Source organism: Lissotriton helveticus, chromosome 2_1 (genome assembly GCF_964261635.1).
Source record: "Lissotriton helveticus chromosome 2_1, aLisHel1.1, whole genome shotgun sequence".
In the NCBI taxonomy this organism is placed as follows: Eukaryota; Metazoa; Chordata; class Amphibia; order Caudata; family Salamandridae; genus Lissotriton; species Lissotriton helveticus.
The window spans coordinates 912841744-912863219 of NC_136059.1; the positions used below are offsets into that span (position 1 = coordinate 912841744).

Genomic DNA, 21476 nt, shown 5'->3' on the forward strand with positions numbered 1-21476 from the left:
CATCAGCCGGAGAAGCCGTGGGGTGAATGGCCCGGCCCGGAATGTACTGGTCTTCCCATTCTCTTCTTCTTCCGGCACCTTACAGGCCACGGGGGGGGATGTCTTGCTTATGCCTCCGACCCCCCCCCCTCTTTCATCGCCTGGTCCAGCCATAACGTATGTCAGCGAGATGGCGTGGGGTGCACTGGGAGGAAGAGGCGGCGCGGACAAGCCTCTCCCGCCTCCCCAGGTGGAGGCCTCTCAACTGCACCCCCAACGCTCCACGCACCCGGCAAAGGGCTCGTCCACTCTTGCGGTGCAGCGACGCTCCACTCACCCAGCAGGGTCTCGTCCACTGTGGCAGTGCAACGACGCTTCGCCCGACAGGCTGGAGTCCGTCTGTTCTTGCGACCCAGTGACTGCCGGTAGCTGCAGATCTCCTAAAAATGGCGGTCGACTCTGCAGGAATGCGCCTGGCGTGCAAGGATGGCCTGGTCGCTGGCCAGCTAGAAAACGAGCCCCCCCGTCCAGAAGCGTTCTCCTCAGCTTTGAAGATTCTACCAGAACTGCAGGGGCCCCAGGCCCCCGATGGGGAACGACTGCCATGATTGCCCGCAGAACGACCAAGACGTAGCCACGAGACGTTGGCGCCCTCATGCTAGCGCCAGCCTCAGTTTGAATGACCAAAAATCCTGCAGACTACCGATTTGATCAGTTCCGGTGGAACACCAGTATGACCCGGTAGGAAAGATTGTTGCCCCCTCCCTTTTCTTTGATTGATGGTTCATGTCACCGGTCCCTTCTGTTGCCCCTTAACGAAACTTCTGGACTGCCGAAAGAGGTTCTGGTCCAACCCCGAGTTGGTGGAGACATTTTGACTATACTTGGACCCGCCTGACCCCACCCAAAATGGCGCCGGTACAAACGAAACTAGCAACTCCCCGTTGTGTTCCGGATGCTCAGACTTGATATCATGAGATATGTATGCAGTTTTTGAAGCACATGGCGGGAGGGGATGAGTATTGATTGAACATTCGGACAATAATTTGATATTAAGTTCTGACGCGCCATTGATTACAGTATTATTGAAGGGTCGAATTTTCAACACTTATGGTACTTGCCCACAATGAATTTTCGATATGATTTTATTGCACTTATCGTACCTTTATGAAAAAAAACGACCACCGACTCAGTTACGTTTCCCTCAAATAAATATGCCCTCATGTACAGTTCCAGTCTGCTCCGTGGCCGGCCCACGTGGTTGTAGGCCTGCATTTGTACGTCAACATTTTTTAATAAAGGTTTTGTGAAAAGCAAATATAGTCGTAGCTCTTGGATTGGTAAGTTCGAATACATGGCCATTGTTTCCGATATACGTAAAATACAGGCGAAATAAAGCAATTCGATTACTTAAAGGTTAAAAAGCAAAGTACCCAGAAATATTGCAAATGTGAATGGTCCAAGTTCGTTGCATGTGTTTTCTACTTTTGTGCAACATAAAGCAATCGATAAAGGTCCCGGTGTTTGGCCTTTACTTTATATGCCACATATCTCAGGGAAAATGTTCCAGATGCCCCTAAGCCAGACCCGGTACCACTGTAAACCACCCCTCCTCCTCGAAGGAGAGCACGAGTTCACCCCACTTTACACTGACTGCCCTTTTGTTTCGACCCCCCCTACACAAGATCCGCAACACCACACGTGGGCGATCTATGCAATATACAGTCCATCAATGATTATGCCTCCCGCACTACCAGTCCCTCTGGGCTTAAAACGCCGAGATGGAAGGGACTGCACCCCGCAGAGATAGGTCGAATACGTGGTAAGTAAAAGCCTTTTGGGTTTATGCGCGCAGATGTGTTTTAAAACGCTGCCCCCACCCCTTCTTTTCCCCTTCTTTCTGCAGGTCACATCGGGACATCGATTAAAGAATGGAGACCTAAGCAACACGCCATGGTTCCGCGGGGGGAAAAATGATACATTATCCATGGGGACTGCCCCTGAGGACATGACGAATTTGGGTGATATGAATGCACGCGTGTATGACCGGATGTGTATAACTCGACTGGATATACGTTGCACGCGTTGACTTGATAAGAGAGATGTTTTTGTACGACTTGAGTGATGATCGAACGGCCGATGGAATGGGGAAAAAGGGGGTCTGAACATGGTGCCTATACACGACGAACAAACATAGATATAACACTCCCTTACTTAGAAACGACCATCTCTCTCTCTCTCTCTGAACCCAACGACTGGAAGGGTGGCCCGAAGCAGAAACTTGACGGGTTATTGCAGTATGACAAAAATATGACTCCAACCGGCCCCCGAATAATGCAACCAAGAATGACGTGCACCTACGAGTAGGTTCATACGATAACTAAATAGGGGAAGGTTCAGGACCATTCCGGGGTGAGGTTTACCCAAGTACCCTCCTCCTGGAAGACTAAGAATATTGTCAATGTTTAAGATTTACCACCTCCTTCTTGCACCCTCATAGACATGAAACTCGAAGCTGCCCATTGTTCCCCCGACTGACACCCTTCGTTGCCTCAGCCTGGATACCCATTCGCTAAAAAACGATTCAAAGATCCCACCGTAAGTACTAGCCCGACCAGGTTAGTTCCCGAACAATTGACGAAAGTGTAAGTATTTACAACAGAGGCCAACAGCAAAAGACAGCCAGGCGAATTAAATAGGATACTAAGGATGCGCAGCATGCAGGAGGAAATATCTTTGGCCAAGTACTGTTCTATGTTTTGTCTTAAGTTCTGTATATAATACATGTACCCCCCCCGCCTGAATTCATGTGTACGTAGTATATGGATTTACGTTGTCCCTCAGTCTGTGTTTCTATTTAACATGACCCCTACTGTTTTGTGTTGTGTGCACATTGAATGGCCTATTATTGTACACGTTTCTCTCTCACTCTCTCTCTCTTTTTCTCTCTCTTCATGTTGTACGTGTACCGAATAGTTCATTTAAAATGCGGACGACTCTCCCTCCGAGGGTCCCCCTGTTCCCTCTTCCTTTGTGTGGTAACGTTGTGCCCCGCCGGCACGAGCCTAATTGGTTTTCGAACACAAAGGTGTTCGGCAAATTGACAGAAACTAAACCAATTGTAATTTGCCATATTACTACCTCTCCTTTCTGTAAAATAATGGAACTTGAATTGGCTATGAAGGAAAGGACAGGTAAGACGACTGAAGTCCCCTAATCTGGCCTTCTTATAGGAGGACTATATGTCAGTGGCTTTCTGTTCTCAGCTCGTTAGAAACGCAATCTCCAATGCCCAGATTGCCCCACCCCTCTGCACCCAAGTACGGATGTCCAAAACGTCCCCGTTTCTCCCGATTGACCCCAGCTCCATAACCCGAAGTATAACTGATGACCCCGATTAACTGTTGCTCCCCGAGAAAAGAAAGTTTAGCCTCTATCTCTCTCTCTCATGATGATAGAAGACTGCCAGGGCTTGGGTTAGAAAGACGAGTCTCTACCGAAGGATCCGATTTCGAGATTGATGAAGTACACAGTCAATAGGAGTCGGATCTCTCCCTGTACGTCATGAATGAACGCCAAATAGGCTTAGTACATACTCAGTAGACATGCCTGTATACATGCTCCACAGTGATAACTTCTGACCGTGACCGATGAACGTACCCCCAACTACTTAGATTTGGGACGGAATTGAAATGTATAAATGTCTTCTCTTGCCAGTTCTCTAAAACCTGTTTTGTACCCATTCAAAGATACACAGTCACCGGAGGAGAGGGGCCGGACGCGACGCACAGCCTGGCCACAGATCATGAGGCACGTGTGACCTCGACCTAAGATGGAGCCGCAGAGCAAAGGGACGCGGGACGATGCACCACTCTCAAACGCAGAAAATGAAGGAATGGAGGGCTGCCTTGAAGCCCTCTACTCGTTGACCCACGCGTGCCAGAAGTCCCCGCCCCTTTGAGCCCGATTGATGGACCTGCCTGCGCATCACCCTTTGCTCCCTTGGTTTGTCTCAAAGATCTGGTCCCACTCCGCCCTCTCTTCCCTCGATTATCCGACAAAACCCCTCTTTTCCTTTTCACGTGGATTTTGACTCAGAGAAAAAGAACAGCATTTAGGTAGAATAGGGTTTGCCGCGAAAGGAGAAAGAAATGCAGGTGCCCAGCATGAGGCACCCTTAAAAAGATTAGTTAGGAAACAGGACTGTGGTCTAACAGCAGAGGACAGATCACACCCTGCGACGTGTAAAGAAGGACCCGAGCTGGACCTATAGCTCCACCGCCGGTGCTCAACAGCGCCAACGGAAGAAAACGAACTACCAGAGCCTACCAGTGATGGCTCGCTACAAAAAAAAAAAAAGACACTGTGACGAAGACCCTCCCCCTTTTTTTCGGAACTTTCTACACCCCCTTGTCTAATTGCTTGTATTGGACTAAATTCCTCCCTCAACCACTTTTTGCCTGTAAAATGTTTCATCGGTCACTTTTTAAATACGACAAATGTAAATTTTTATGTATTCCACCTTGTATGTCGCATCAACTGCACACGGTTATATGCAAATCCACCATTATTGACCAACGCTATTTCATTGACAACACACAACTATATGTACACCCCGTCAGTTATGATAAACACGGAAATGACCTAACTTATGTTAAAAAGCGGCAACTGTGGAAAACGACAATGTATATGTACATAAGCGGCGTTCATTTGTGTTCACCCTCGCCACTGTTGAAGGTAAAGCGAAAGTCACGAAACAGTGGCCCCGCCATCTTGTCCCCTTTTAGGCCCCATCACGAACATAGATAGTAGCCATTTTGTGTGTCATAACCTCTCTGCCCACTGCCAATAACCTGCGTCTCTCTCTCTCCCCCCCTCCCCAGCCTCGCGAGTATTCCCCCGCGCCCCGACAGCCCCCGGTCTCTCCTGCTCGGGCCATAAACGCACCTCTAAGCACGACCCTGTCTCCGTGCTGAACCCCTGCCCCCTCGCTCTTTCATCCTACCCATAGAACAGGCCCTTTTGGTAACCTCTTCCTCCTTGCCCGATTGCCCGGCCTGATCCCAGGCCATCACCTAGTCCAACAGATGCAGTTTATTGCCCCCTACAGTAGGACCTCGCCTCACATCAGAGGAGCGGTGATTAATCAAGGCCTTCACACCCCTAGATCTGACCGACACCCCTGCATTCCTCCCAGGAACACCCTTCCTCTCTTCTGATGACCCCCCCCCGGTTACACCTGGCCTCTCGACCGAGTCCCATGTCATAAACCTAGGTCTCGTGGATGTACCCCCCCCGGCCCCGCATAGCGAAACGTGATCTTAGTTTAACCTTAGATCTGACCACCCCCTCTTGCCCTCGTGTCCTGTTGGAATGTCCGGCTGCAGATTACAATCACATGTTACATTTGGGAGGGGAAAACAACATCAGAGCGACCGGTATGGGAATAGGCCTGAAGCTGGGATTCCAAACATGCCTTTTCGTACTTCAAAGTGTCTTTATTACAATAAGGAATGTTTGTGCATCATAAACCTGTGTATAAAAGACGGAGCCGTAGAGAAACTTGTTAGAGCACCTCGAGAAGATACCCTGTTGTCTGATTTGACGTGTTCTGTTCCGTCAGAAATAAACTCCTGTTTCCTGCCTTCCAGTCTCCAGCGCCTGCCTCTTTATTTGGTAATCGTGAGTTGGGTGAGAAGCGGCTAACGCCGGGCAAATATGGGAAAGGGGTAATCGACCTGACCTGCCTGAACCCCTTGATTCCACAGTGTTTCTATGAATTTGGTCAAGTTGAGGATCACCTTACCTGTCTATTTGTGGAATGAACCTTGACTGATAACTTGACTGGGTTGTTAATTCTCCTTTGCTTTAATTCCATCGTTTATTTATTTTGAGTTGCATCATTGCAGTGGCAAGTATTAAAAAAACGTATAAAAAAGTAAATGTATGACGAGGTAACAAAAACAAATTGCATACTTCAAAACATTTCAAACATAAAATCCTAATGGTTGAAATAATTTAAAGAAAACTTGAGCCCATTTGTTTGAATGGTTTAAATGTGACTCAAGCAGATTGGCCACCATTACTGAGAACGAAATTAGGATGCCTATTAGTTTTAGCCACACACTGCCAAAATATGTGTGTTCAATGACATTTGGAGGATAGCATTACATTAAGAGAAATGGCCCAGTGTGAAGTCACCTAAAAAGGGATCATGCGATCATGGCAGGATTTAACAGAGCAATTTCTTGTTACAGTAAGCAAAAGTTTCATTTTCCCAGAAAAAATAATCCTTGTGCTATAGCAGAGATTTGATCTAACAAATTTTAAGACTAAATAAATTATTATGACAACATTTATACTAAAGGTGACAATGTATGTTAAGTTCCACATTTTTTTAAATGACATACAAGTTTGATTCAGACACCGCATCCTAAAAGCATGCAGATGGGTGGATAGTTTTAGATCTATTACGCGCTAAATTTCAATAGATGTGTGGTTATTAAACAAGTATTAATGAGTTTGATCCTCATAATTATGAATGTGATATTAAATGTGTAGCAGATAGCTTTTCATTTGGAAAGTATGAAATCAATATTTAATGTTATAACGTGTGCACTAAATATGACAAATGGAAAGTGGGTGTTACACAGTTTGCTTAAAGCTGTTTTCGTGAAAACTTCTTCTAACGTACATTTTTTATATGTCATTTTTGAGTAACACTCGCATGAGGAGATTAAAATGTATTTTCCAATATGTGTAACGTTGACACTTACAAAATGTTATGAGTACCTTATACTTAAAGGAATTATGATTAGATTGAAAACGTGTATTTATGTGTTTTCTTTGAAATTAATATGTGTCTCCCTATTTATGTGTGAATCACAATTCTACACAATTTTGTCATATATTTGCCATATTTTCCGTAGGCCTAATTTCTACACTATCTTTCCTAATGAAGTCATGGACTGAATATTCCGATGGGTATGGGAATATTCAGCTAATCTACAATTTGTATTTGAACCAATAGCTGTTTTTTTTTTACATCATTTTGACCGACAGTTTGATTATAACAAATATTGCAACATTCTAGTATAGCTGCTTGGGAAAACATACTAAATAACTTAAACATTCTCTTTCTGAAATATCCCATTGTTTCACTATACTATGCCTACATGACTTAAGGAAGCTGTGTAATCGATTTACTTAATTTTTCCGAATTGCATCTTCTTTCCTGCCACATCACCCTCATCTCAAATGGACTATCCAATAGAACTGAGCAGTCTGAAATTTTTGCTGATGCCAGAGGTTGTCACCCTGGAAACTTACTCGGTATAATTTCTTACATTTTGGGAAAACTCTGCACATTCTTGGATGGCAGAAGGCTTGATTTTGGACATCTGAGGACAGAAGCTACTTATGACATAACTCTGCAATTGGCTGCCAACCGGTGTCCTAGTGCAGAAGTGAACCTTTTCAGCTGAAGGGTTGACGTCACCCTGCTGTGACTTTGCTGTTGCAGTCTTGATGAACTGGAACTGGTTACATGGAACTTTGCTGAAGTTTCCAAAGGGCATGCATAAGGCTCATCTTATTTCCTATTTCCTATCGACTAATCAGTTGTATAGAGTCCAAATCTGCCTGTGCTGAGGAAGATATTTCTCTGAATATTCTTTCTAATTTCCCTGAATCTCAGAGGCTTGGTATTATTTCATTATATGCTTTATTAATTTGATATTAGGGCTGCATGTTATCCAATTTTAATGCTAATCTTGCTTATCTATAAATGAATAACTAAATTTTGAAATGGAACTGAAATCTGCGGATTCTGTCTCATCATTTCCTTGTAGGCAAATCTATGGTTTATGAATTACTCATAAATTGATAAAGAAAAATCCTGACTTGAAAAGAAGTCTTAACTGATGATAACAATTATCCTATACCTTGTCCTCACTTGATAATTGCCCATCCTCCGAATATTCCAGTCGCTTCCAGCACCGAAAAAGATCCTTCAGAGGACCAAGTAAGTGTATCAGGTAGCGAGAGGCTAAAGAAATGTATAGCTGAAACAATAATGTCTATTGAATAAGTTGGGCCTAGTGGACGCTACAACACTTGTAACAAGCCATTTTATCAAAGCTATTTAAGAATGAGGGATTCTTTAATATTCATGAAGAACTGCTACTATTTTCTTCAAATTTGAATTTGTTTGTGTAATCTAGAACCTGTAATTATGCGTTTAGTTTTGTCTAGTAGAGATGGAATCTCTAGTCTTCAGGCGCCACCACAGTTGTAAATACTCCAAAGCAGGGCATTAGATGTAGGGATGCAGGAGGTACTGGAGTACCCCCAAGATAACCTTGCAGGGGTTCAAAATATTTTGTTTTTCACTGGTCCCAGTTGTCCTGAGTTCAAAGACAGAGGTCAACAGTAACAAACTTTACAAGAGGGTTTGCTGTAACAGCCAGAGTTGCTGAATTTGGAACTGGAGAATGAGCGAATCCCTTTATCTCCCCATTCCCAAAAAAAAATGAGATCGCCCCCCAGTCGCATGTTGTCCCTATCCATCTTGTAGGCTGGTTCGTCGGCTGTGCTGCGTTGCATGACAGGGAGAGCACAGAAATATACCATATCTTCTATGATATGATGCATTTGTGCTCTCTCCCTGTGCTGGTGCACTGTGTGCTTCCTTTCTCCAATGAAGGCACCTGAGTAGGATTGTTTTTGTGCAGGAAGGGGCACCTTCCGGCACAAAAACAATCCTTTGAGTCATTTTCCTCTTTTGATGTGTGCTGCAGAATGCAGCACGCAAAGAGGTAGAAGTAACAAGAAGCAATACAGATATTTCTCCTTTTTGCACCTCACTTGGGTAGGCAAACCATTTTGATGCAATACCTGGTTTACTCACCTTAGTAAATCTGGAATTTCTTCAAAATCCATGGGCAGATGCAAGGCATTGCCCATGCTTCATCCAAGGAATGGCTTCTCAACATAAGGTAATGCATGGTAGCGAGTTGCGCTGCCTTGCATTTCTCTGGATGTCTAAGCCAGGCAGAGTCACACAAGCTGGCTTTGCATAGCTTAGCAAATCCCATTTAAGGGCTTGCAGTGCCTTGTATCATCTGTACGTGATGCAAGGTCAATGCAAGCACTTAGTAAATATGCTGAGTGGCAGCTCGCAGAGGGAGTGCTGCGAGGCATGGGAGGGGCAGGGTGGGGATATAGTGTAGTCGGACCTTGTGCGCGCTGCATCGCCGAGTTGCCGATGCAGCGCCCGCAAGGTAAATACTTTTATTTATTTATTTTCTTACTTTACTCCGTTCTGTCGTATGTCTGAGTCCACTATCCCCCACCCTGCCCCTCCCCGCCATACAGCCCTCCCTCTGCAAACCGCCACTGTATCTGCCCCTACATGGGTAGTAGTAAGACTCCTTGTGTAGTGAAAGTCTTAGTGCATTGACCAATGGGATACATTTTGTATGACATGAGAGTAGATACAGCTTCCCTACACAGTGGGTGTGTATTGGCTGTATCCATGTGGATAGAAAGTGAAGATCCAGAACCGAAATGAGAGAGAATGGAGAAAAGGCTATTCAAAAAGATTCTGTGAGGTACTTTTTAGCAAAGGACAGATGATTAGTTATTCCTTAATGACTACATAGGGTATATGTTAGAAGTAAGGAATAGGTCATAGGTTTCTCTTGTTATAGCTGCCAAAGTTTCTAAGCAGGGCTGCCCTTTTATATGCGCCTAATTATGACTAGTCAGAAAGGCTGATGACATCCAGGTGCTGGGAACTCATGCTTCATTGTGTCTTTGCTTTGTATACTTCTGCTTGGAGCCAACACTACTGCTACTGTTGTGAGAGCCTTCACCTAGCACAAAGGCTGTATCTGACTGAGCAACAGTCAGAATATTATATTTTAAAGAGAAGCACCTCAAATCAGTGCATTGTCATCCTCTCTCTGGAAAATGAATAGTAAAGTGGAACTGTGAAATAATCAATCAGTAGGTCAGAAGAATGGAGGTAACAAAATATCTCTGTTTATTAAGTGTCTTATTTCTTACAATATTTATAATAAAGTCAATGAATAAAACTACCTGTGAGCTTATTTTCTTCTCTGTCTTTGATGTTTATATGTCTTTCTCTGATTTACTGGAAAATGCATTCCTCTTTCAATGACATTCATTTCAATGAATAATAGTCCCATTCTTTTGTGTGTGGCTTCTCAACACAATACTTCTTCTGATGACCCAACAATGTACGTGTCGCCTGTCAAAGAAAGGACTTTCTACCACCTACCCTATTTAGAGTAAAACCTGGCTGTAAGGGACAGGAAAATAAATGCTGACACTATCACCCTGGGACAAATCTCCAAACATGTAGGATTTTTTATGTTTCTGAAACAAACTCCCAAAGCAGAAGTGTGTTGTTGAACATAAAAAAAACACAGAAATGTCGTTAAAAGTTTGCTAGCCAGCCATCATGTTTGACTTTATTGACCTTCAACTATTTTGTCCATATACAGGAACTGCCAGGATAGCAGTTCCTGCCAATGTCAAGAGATGTTCACAGGGCCAGCAGAAAGCTCTAAATTTGGTGAGTGGATGTCCCTCAAGATGTTGTGTGTATTGTCCTCCCCCATCCTGAAGGAGTTAACTCTGTCCCTAAAACTCTAAATGCAATTCATAGTTTTTCTTACTTCTTTTTTATTTTTATAAAACTTTTATTTGAGCAGAGCATATGGTTCATGATGGGTTATATACTTAAAAACAATAACAATAACACAGCTTTTGACACAAGCAGTTCATTTCATAATCATTTAGAAGACAACCTGCAAAGTGAAAATGTTACGCTTTTAACATAGAAGCAATAGAAGAAAAAATAATTCTGAATACGCCTAAAGTGCTAAGACCGACTACAATGATTCGTCCTATAAAGTGCAGATCTGTAAAAAGCTATAGCCAATAGTCCTATGGTTATTTACCGAGCAAAACCTATGATCATTCGGCCTAGAAAGTGCAAAGTGCCAATTTACAGAAAGTTAAAGCAGCTAATCCTATGACTATTCATAAGACCAAAGTGCAAAATACAATTTATCCAAATTACATAACAATAATATCAGAAAACCCTGCTAGGTCTAAAGTGCAACATCAATATCAATAAAGTGCTAGTGCTAGTGTGCTCTTAACATTAAATTCCTATTAATACACCTTTAATACAATCACCTGAAAAAGCAAATGTCTCCTAAAAAAAGTAAAGAGCTGCTATATATGTTAAATTCTTCCAGTATTATGATCTCTTTTTGATCTTTTCCAACTCATTAGAAAACTTCCAATTATTTTCAAATCTCTTAGTAGCTCCTACCCTCCTGGCGTAGGCTTCTTCAAATTTGCGAGTCCTTTTCATTTCATTGAACCATTTCAGATGGGAAGGAGCTTCCCAAGATCTCCAATTTTGTAAAATCAGGGAGCGGGCTACCGAGCTTGAAATGAATATAAAAGCTGTTTCAGAATCAGATTGCTTTATTCCCCCTTTACAAATTTTAAATAGGCCAGTTTCAGCCTCAATCGGAATTCTTTTCCCGATTGCTTGCTGATATAAAAAAAATTGTCTCCCAGAAAATCTTTAGGCCTGTACAGGTAAAACAGGTGTGGTGCCACTCACCTTACCTCTCAGCTTAATATCGGAAGCATTTGTTTTCAACCCCCGGGAATCTTTTACTTAAGATAGCCGGAGTTAGGTAGGAGAGCCATCGGGATAAAAAGGCCATCCTTTTAAAATTTGCAGCATGTAATGATTTACATCGCACGAGGCAAACAGACTCCGACTCCTTCCCGGACAGCTCACATCCGGTTTCCCGATTTATTTTCTCCAAATGATTATTTAGCGTAGGGGATTGTCCTGGTTTGTGCAACAGCCTGTACCAATTTCCTACCCCTCTTATTTTAGCCACATAAAGAGCAGCCACCAAGGGGTTGGGGGAATTCAGCATACCACTAGGATTTTTTTAGCAAGGAAACAATTCGTAAATATTCGAGAGAGGTCGGCTTCTGATGGTTCTCTGCCCTTGCCAATACCTCCTGCCAGGAGATCGGTCCGTTTTGTATTATAAAATGCCTTAGTTCAGACAATCCACAACCTTCCCAAATAGTTATGTGTCTCGATTGTGGCTGGAGACCAAGACTAGCGCATTCTCTAATTTTTAAGTATTGGAGACCCGACGAGCTCGTCTTTTTATAAAAGGACTGAAGTCTAAAAAGATAATGTTTTAATGTTTTGTAACGTGTTATTTTGGGAAGTTTTTATATTTTTAAAAATACTGGGGTTAGTGATCCAATTTCATGTGTCATTTTATCTATAAAAAAGCTGTCTCTAGCAAAATTTGATCCTATCAAACCCGACACCAACTCTAACAAGCATTTACAATACAATAGGTCTCGCAGTGACATTGTTTTGAGTAAATAGCCTTGTAAATGACTGTTTTTTATATTGTTTATGTTTTGTAAAAATGTATTAAAATTACTGTAATGTAAAATGCAAATAGTGTGGGTAGGCCAGGACTCTACTTTTTTCATAAAAGTGTGTGAAAGTTTGGTGGCCCCTTCCAAACACGAAGAGTTGAGCAAGGAGTATATCTAGAAAAAAAATCCAAATTACCATTTTATCAAAATGGTTATTTTCTGTGGCAGTCACTTACTCCGAGACATTGGTTTGTTTAGGAAAGGATTATTTGTGGTCTGGCCAGCGCGAGTTAAGCTATATGGAGTTCCATACAATGGCGGAGACCCCTGCCCACCCCCTCCCCTTCAATATTGATTTGGAGAGAACAGCAGTTACATATATACTCAGAAACAGTCCGGAGCTTTATTAAATAACTACATCAACGGTGTCTGTGATTAATAAAAAATGGGGAAAAAAACACTTTGTTTACATTTACATTGCGGGCAACTACCTCAGAAAACCTCATGACTGATTGAAAAGGAGGGGGAGGAACAGCAGAGAGAGTGGGGTGGAGGAGCGAGGGGAAGGAAAGAGAAGCTAATGTACCATGACATTGTTATAAACTGGCGATCTTTCGAAGTTAGAGCCAAGAACATACTCTGCACAAAAGAGAGACAGACACACACACATAGAGTACAAAGAGGCATGTGTTTATCAGAAGTGGTAAGCTGCACTAAAATGCATTATATGACGTAAGAGGCTGCAAGCATTCTTTTAGAATGGATGTGGTAGAAAGAAATGCGCAGCTCTCTCTTACACCAAAGCAGCTCACACTAATCTTTCTACATCAAGCATGTTTCCAAATTCCACAGGAATATATTGGACTCCATTCATTTTCTGGTATGCGGCGTATGCCCGCTCAGAAGCCGTCTTGGGGCTGTAGTGCTTCAGCTAAAATAATGGCAAAGATGACAAGGGCTGGGCATCTATAGAAGTCAGTGGACGAGAGCCTCTAATGTAATTCAACCTCTGTGTGACACGACTGCCAGGCGTGGGTGGCGGCGTCCATTACGAGCATAGTTTGTATTGTGTAGTATGAGGGGCAAAGCGGCGTCAATAAGTTAAAGCTTGCTGCTGACGTCTGCAAGTCACGTCAGACAAGGTTAACGCATTCTTCGATCCTTCATAGGTTGGTAAATTAAGCATAAAAAAAATACACAAATACATGGGTGCACAGGGAAGGAGGGACAGGAAAGGAACGACTAGACTCGTTACTTGCCGCTATAATTTGTGGACCTTCCCCGCTCTGTGCAATGCAGTGTCTCTGGATTTGCTCCCGATCGGCGCACATATTATTGATTTTAACGCCAGCAGGGGGCAGGAGTAAAACCAGCTTGGTCGGGCACAGAAAAGTGGCAATGAAATGTGTGCACTTTCAGACAGCTCCACTCAAGCTCTGCTCGGTGTGTATTTGTTTTGGGACACATCAGAAGGGGAAATAAAGAGGACTTGAAGGAAAGGGCTGCCATTTTGAAAGATTTACGGGTGTCTCAGACTGCAAAGTTTGTTATGCAGAATCTGGCAGCTGCCCAATATATAACAAGTATTATGGGTAGCGCTGGCACTTATTTACGTTCCAAGCCCGGGAGGCCGCAGAGCTCGGGTGGGGGTGGGGAGGAGGGACAGATGGTGATCTCACCACAGCGGCACGGAGGGAAGCGAGACTGCGTGCTGTTGGAGATCAAAGACTCCAACTGTGTTTGCACAAAGCTTGCCATCTGACATGAAGAGCATTCTCAGAGCGCCCAATCACAGAGCCCGACTGACGCATGCAAGGCAGCGTGACGAAGCTTCTGATAAGAAACTTCGTCACAACAGCCATAATGCAGGCGACCGAGTCCGGAGGGGCCGTCTCAAAACCGGACAGGGCGGCAACGAAAAACCCTCCTTTCTAATGGGAAGCCAGCGTTTACCATGAACTCTGATGCTACCCAATGGAAAGGAGGGGCGGGGCTTAGAGTCCCTTTTAGTTGACAAGATCTCTCGCAGGGTGGGGCACCTTCGCTGCCGGCCCACGCTCGACCTAAAAAGGCTGCTTCATAATATGTTCTTAAATGCGGCAGCGCCAAACCCCGTAGCTCTATAGGCAATTGCAAGACATTTAGTTTGACCCTTGGAGTTTTCTTACCCCAAATGAATTGTCTAAATAAGGTCTCTATTTCCCTAAAATATGACTAGTTTATTTTTATCGGGATATTAGAGAATAGGAAGACTAGCAGCGGTAATGTGGACATTTTAATTAGTGATATTCGACCCACTATCGATAAGGGGAGTTATGTCCAGGGAGGAAGGAAGCTGCTCAATTACACTGTGTTGGTCACTTCATAAGGAGCCCTATGCAATTGTTTCTATTTGTATAAAATCATCCTAAATGTCAGATGCTTCCATGTTACTGGGGTACAACATTTCCATTCAAATCATTGCTTTTAGGTATTTCAGTCTGGTTTGTTTAATTGCACCAGAATCAATAATTCCAGAATGTACTGATTTCCTGCAGAAAAAGAAATGTGTCTATAACATGGAGCATCTTCGAAATTCTATATCAGGCCCTTGTACATTGCCTTGGCTGTGTAAGTAAGAGCAAATATATAGCTTTAGAAGAGTAAACAGCTTTAACTAGTCTTGCCAACGTTCAATCATCTTTATCATTAGTCACATCTGCAGGTACATTTAAAGGAGTGGGAGCATTTGTGGAGCACGAGACAAATCCATGACGTACCTACTACGCAGTTATGTTGTGGCCCATTGTGTAATGGAGTGGCATTCTGTGCCATGTCTGTCAAAATAATTTCCAAACATTCAAACATTTGGGACTTTTTGATGTGGAAGTTAGAGCCTGCATCTGAGCTAGTTTCTAGCACTAAAACCCTCATTTCACAAAATCACAAGGTTTGTGACCACAAAAATGTTTACAAAACCCTTTTTATGAGTTTGAAATGTATTTAGACTAACAAAAGTACTTTTTGCGATTGTTTCTGAAATTCAAATAGAAGGGTTTCAAACGGGGGTTCTCTCCAACCCTTTCCAATTAGGAAAGGAATTTATTTATAGTGTGTGACTACAATTGCTGTCACAAATTACTGATGAGCGAACAACACCTGAATTTTGGTGGTAATTAATTTGCAAGGGGAAGGAGCCCTTAGGACAGGATTTTGGCAGCCTCCAGGGGGAGAAGGTTTCCAAAAACTTCCAGTCAAACAGTGCAGAATGTCTAGTATTTAGACAACGGCCTGGTCAATAGGGACATTTTTCTGCTATGTGCACGCCTGCCTGCCGAACACCGCAGAATCTGTACTATTCAGCCAACAGCCAGTTATATATTTAAGTTTTCCTTCTATTAGCACAGCTGCCTGATGAACAGTGCCAAATCTCTATTATAACCAGCAGCGGGGCAATTAGTGAAGTTTTTCTGCTATTTGTGCGCCTGCCGGTCGCACAATGCAGAAACTCTACTGTTTAGTCACGGGCCAGTATATAGTGACGTTTTTCTGCTATTTGCATGGCTGCCAGCCAGACAGCAGAAAATGTCTACTATTTACCCATGAGTCAGGTAAATATTAAAGTTTTCCTGCTCTTTGTAGGGCCATTAGCCAGACAATACAGAATCTCTACTATTTAACCAGTGGCCGGGTAACTATTGAAATATTACTATTACTTGTACGTCCGCCAGCTGAACAATTCAGAATTTCTACTGTTTACCCCGTAACCAATTAAAAAGTAAAGTTTTTCTGCTATTTGCACGGCCATCGGCCAAACACTATAGAATCTCTATTATTTAGCCAGCGGCCGGGTAAATGGTGACGTTTTACTGCTATTTTCAAGGCTACAGAACAAATAGTAAATATTTCTACTAATTAAACAGTGACCAAGTAAATAACAGAAAAAATTCCCTATTTACCCTGAGGCTGGGTAAATAGGCACTACCCCACTTTATACATGCCCAGCAATTTAATGTAATTAGGCCTTTACTCTCGCCTCAGATAAACCCACAAACTTGGACACGTGTACAGTAAGAAATACTCCAACTTCCAGATCTTTTTTCATTCATAGAAGAAAACATTCTAATTTTATAAAACATTATCAACGATTAACAATGTAGCAATTAACCATATTGACCATTCGACAAACCACAAATAGGGTCTAATGTGAGAAATAACCTTTCTATGTGCTGTCACCAAAGTGGTGCAGCCTAGAATTATCCCCATCAGAGCTAAAGAATTCCCAAAATTCACCCCGTGGCGGTACCACCGAATAAGTACATTTTAAGATATGAGGAAAAGGGTTGAATAGGATAAACGCGGTAACAAACACTTTGAAAATACAAGCCTAAATTAAAACACCAAATCACTTTCTATCTAAAGGGAAAGCCATTGTGCAGTAAACACCGCGTTTATAATAAGCTTTTGTAGCGGCCATCAAAGTAGCCTCATTATAAACGCCATTTAAAAACTCAATCCATCCTACTCTAGTATACAACCAGTCAGTCGGGAAGGCATTGTGCTTTTTCCCCTACTGCACCGTACACTACAATACAACCACAGTCGCACCACAATCCTGGGAAACAAGAGCAGCTATATAATTTTGCAAAAAGCATTTTACCGCACGTTGTTAATTCTGATTTGTTTTTTGTTTTTTTTGTCCACATGGCAATTCTCAAGCCTCGAGGGTAAACTTCAAAGGCAGAGCATTTGCATTAGCAGAAATTATAATCTTAAAACGTGTTTTGATTCGTTTCTAACCAGAGTTCTTGAGAGTTGACGGCCTGCCGCTTTCTATTTCCCAGTGTTCCTCCTCCTACGCACGCGCCCCGATCTCGTACTTACAGTCGATGCCTGGGCTGTGTCTGTAACCGAACGCCACCTCTCACTCTCCTCGACTTTTTTGCCGGAGCTCTCAGATAACAGTAAACTCTGCCCGCAGGAATTACAACGCGTCACCGCCTGCCTCCTAGGATTACCGCGTGTTCTCTCTCGGCCCGGTGACTGACTGAAGGTTTTTAGGCCCGCTGCTGCCATCCTATGGCCAACTTTCGTATCCAGCCTCACTTCGAAAGTGAAAGAAATACCAGACTTCTGACATAGTTCAAATTATTTACAAGCTTCTACTTTAAGGCCCTGTTTATACTACCTTCGCTGTTTACATTAGTACCACCTAACGTCCTCCATCAAGGTCCCGCCCCTCTTACCCATATGAGTTTCTGCTTCATCGAGGTGCATCTAAACACTCGAGAAACATGCTATCTTTATCATATGCAAGAACTATGCACCAAGGTTTTAAATGTTTTGTGGGAAAGGTGATGCCTTGGACCTCTAAATGGTTATGTAACTCCTCAGTGAATTGTAATGTCCTTATAATGTACTGCAGGGACACTGCATGCTTTATATAATACTGAGATTCTGCAACCCCTGTATAAATGCCTGCCTCTAATTTCTTTATAATCAGCGACTCATGATGTCTCCAGTCATCGATTATAAAGAAATGATGTCAGAACGTTTCAGGGGAGAGGAGTTGGCCTAAGGGCTACCTAGGGCGGTCGACCTTGAATCAGGGGAACTGGGTTCGATTCTCAGCAATGACTCTGAACATCCTGTGATTCTGGGCAAATCACTTAATCTCCCCGTGCCTAACAAAAATGAATGTGTCTTCAATGCAACTGGTGCTATGTAAAGCATGCTGATACCTGACTCGGGTCAAGTTCGCGCTATATAAAACTCTGTAAAAAAAAAAACTCCACTAAAAGAACTTATTACATTTGAGTTCTGATATCACAATGACTGCTGCCAGAGCCAGCAGGTAAGGTCACAGTTTTTAATTTAAATAGATATTTCAAAACTTTCTTTTCTTTCTTCTGCTCTGTTTTTCTAGCTGTCCAGTAGCAAGTTGAAAGGATATATTTATGGCAACATGTTTATTTTTTTGCACTCCCTATGTAATTACAGACAAGTTAAACTCTGCATGTTTGCACACATTCCAAGCTATTGTGGACTTTTTTTTAAAAACAGACTTGTATTAAACAAATTTGAATATCGTTAAAAAAAGTATGCAACAGCTTTTTTATTTGTTTAAATATGCAACAAAGATTCAATATATATACTTCATGTTTGCAACCATGCTCTCTCTTTCATATGAAAGAGTTATACCCAAAGGATTTAAGTGGTTTGTGGGATAGGTGATGATGTGACTAACCCTGGGCATTGCAGGCGTAGTGCTTCTACATGTATTTCCACAGAGTTTGGAAAAAAAAACTCAGTGGAAAAACGCTACTCCCCCTCCCCCTCCCAAATTCTTTAAAAATTACAAAAGAAGCTACTTTTTAATTTTTAAACAATTTGCGGGGGTGGGGGGGTAGGTGAGGGAGCGTCTGACTTGGCTCCGCTACAGAGGTGGAGTTTTGCCTACCTACGCATTTGCACTGGAGCGCGGAGTAGGCAAATCTCAACAAACTCCGCTGACGTAGCGGAGTTTCCCGCCCAGGGTTAGTTGTGACCATGCATTATATGGAATGAAGTAGCCTCTGCCATATATGATAAACTTACTGAAAGTCACCTCAGAGTTCTATAACCTTATCAATGAACTCAGCCTTTGACCTTGTTCCTCTACGGTCATGGAACCCCTCAGTGACTTGCAATATCCTCGTAATGTATGTAAGGTGTTACTTTATCCCATATATTATGCCATCCAGTCTCATTATACTTCCAGTAGTCTTAGGGTTTGAACAACAAAGACTAGTGAAATGAACAAACCAATCAGAACAAAAGACAGTGTAGACAATGGTCCATATGTGTCATGACTTACAGTTTCCTTGCATCCCGCCTCAGACAAGTGCCCCTTTGAGTTCCCATTCATATATTTTGCAACAAATATCTAACAGCTTTTTTAATGTGTTTAATTTTGCAACAGAGAATAATTTCATATTCTGTATGTTTGCAAACATGCTCTCTGTTTCATATGAAAGACCTACACACCAAGGATTAAAGTGGTGTGTGGGCTAGGTGATGTGATCATGCCTTATAAGGAATGAAATAGCCCCTGCTGTACATAAGGATATTAAAAGACAGCCCTGAGTTCTATAACCTTATAGAGGAACTCGGCCTTCGGCCTTGTTCCTCTATATGTTCATGGATCCCTTCAGTGACTTGTGATATCTTCAGAATTTACAGAAGGGGGTACCTTAGCCCCCATATTATCTCTTCAAGTCTCTTTATACTTACAGCAGTCTTAGGGTTTGAACAACAAAGACTAGGGAAATAAACAAACCAATCAGAGCAAAAGACAGTGTAGACAATGGTCCATGTGTATCATGACATACAGTTTCCTTGTTCCCCACCACAGACAAGCGACCCTATGGATTCACATCCAATAATATTCTAGTGTATGTAATAGAGTTGTTTCATGACATTTGGTTTAATATTCAAGATTTTAATTGCTGTTTTTTTCTATTTTTATTTCACATTATGCTGTTGTGGGCATATGCTCATCAGTGCCACACAATGCACTTATGGTATTGCAGCTCAGTGCCACACTGGGCAGATGAATCAGTTTTGTGTCCCTTGGGGCTTTGTTCTTTGGAGTTCAGTAAACACAAGTTTTTCCCATAGCTTTTTTTTTTACCTTCCGCGGAATCCAAACATAAATAGCATTCTGTTTCCACATGAAAGTTAGGGTGATTACTTGTGCCATCTAACAACGTGAAGTATATTTAAAGTTGTGGGTTATATCAACTATATCTTAGATAGATGCACCACATGGTGGGTCCATAATATCAATAATTGGTTGGTTGGCTCTCTTTCTGTACTCATATTCATTCAACTTTTGGTCACATATAGTGTTGTTAGCTTCTGTTAGCTTTTCACTTTCTGGTTCAATATGTTCCTTTGTGTGTTGGCATCTATATCTCGGATGTACTCTTTCCACCGCTCTAATTGTCAATATGTGCACCTCATGGTGTATGGCACACTGTGCATGCAGGTGCGCAAAGGGCCTTAATCTACTGTGGCTTGTGCTGCGACCCTTTTCGCGGGCTAGAGCCCAAGCCGCAGTGGAAAAGTGCACTTTTCGACCCCCTGCACGACAGTCACATCATAATAGGGCAGGTGGGACCACCAACTCGTTGGACGGTCACCTGCCTGATACAATGGCGGTCAGCGGTCCGGCTGACTGCCATCATAATGAGTTCCCATATTTAGGTTTTTGTGCCAACATACCAGTTTATAGTTATATAATGAACTGCATCTATTTAGTACATTGTTGTATGTGCTAGAAATATTGGTTTGTGTACAGCATAGTGGTGTACTTACACAATGTATTGGGTTATAGGCGTAATTTATAGGCTAGCCCCCGTAATTAATTGGTTCATGTGTACAATGTTGTGGTACGCATGCATACCCTACTGCTGTGCATACACAACACATTTGTCCAGGTAACTACACATTGGTTGAGATGCATTAGATATAGGTTTGCCCTCACAATGTACTCGTATGCAAAGCACACAAAGCACATTGATTCACATGCACATTGCACTGCTTTGCAAGAATAATGCATTGGAACAGATGTTTAACATACTTGCTCTTTCACATACCTTATTAGCTCACTCTTCTACTGTTACATGAGACATATTGGTTTGATTATATGGTGGTCTGGATTCATGAAGAACTGGTAGACAATAACTGATTGGTTCGGATATTGGTTCACTCTTGTAATGTACCAGCTTGTATATATATATATATTGGTCACAATGTACAACTGGGAGAAATTGGGTTTCTGGTTGACTGGGGTATGAGCCCTGGACAATCAGCAACTACAGTCCATGTCAGGGTGAGGCACAAGCCAACTCTCAATTAACCTATTCCCAACCCCTTGGTAGCTTAGCATAGAGCAGTCAGCCTTAATTCAGAGGAAATGTGTTAAGTATTTGTGCAATACTTCAAACAGAAATAACGTGAAAAACACCACACAAAACGAATTCCACACTAGATTCGAAAAATAGAGTCAA

At 42.5% G+C, this 21476-nt stretch overlaps 1 protein-coding gene across 6 annotated transcripts in view; it reads right to left on the reverse strand.

Moving 5' to 3' along the window:
- Nucleotides 1-21476, reverse strand: part of NXNL2 (nucleoredoxin like 2) — a 223341-nt gene that overhangs the window by 123065 nt on the left and 78800 nt on the right. The window contains exon 1 of one of the 6 annotated variants that reach the window (XM_078675648.1): nucleotides 17308-17417. The exons of 3 other annotated variants lie outside the window; for them this stretch is intronic. The gene's annotated coding sequence lies outside the window, so the exon portion shown is untranslated. Of the gene's footprint in view, nucleotides 1-17223; nucleotides 17418-21476 lie in introns of those variants that run through there. 2 more of the 6 variants (XM_078675647.1, XM_078675650.1) reach the window with 2 other exon arrangements.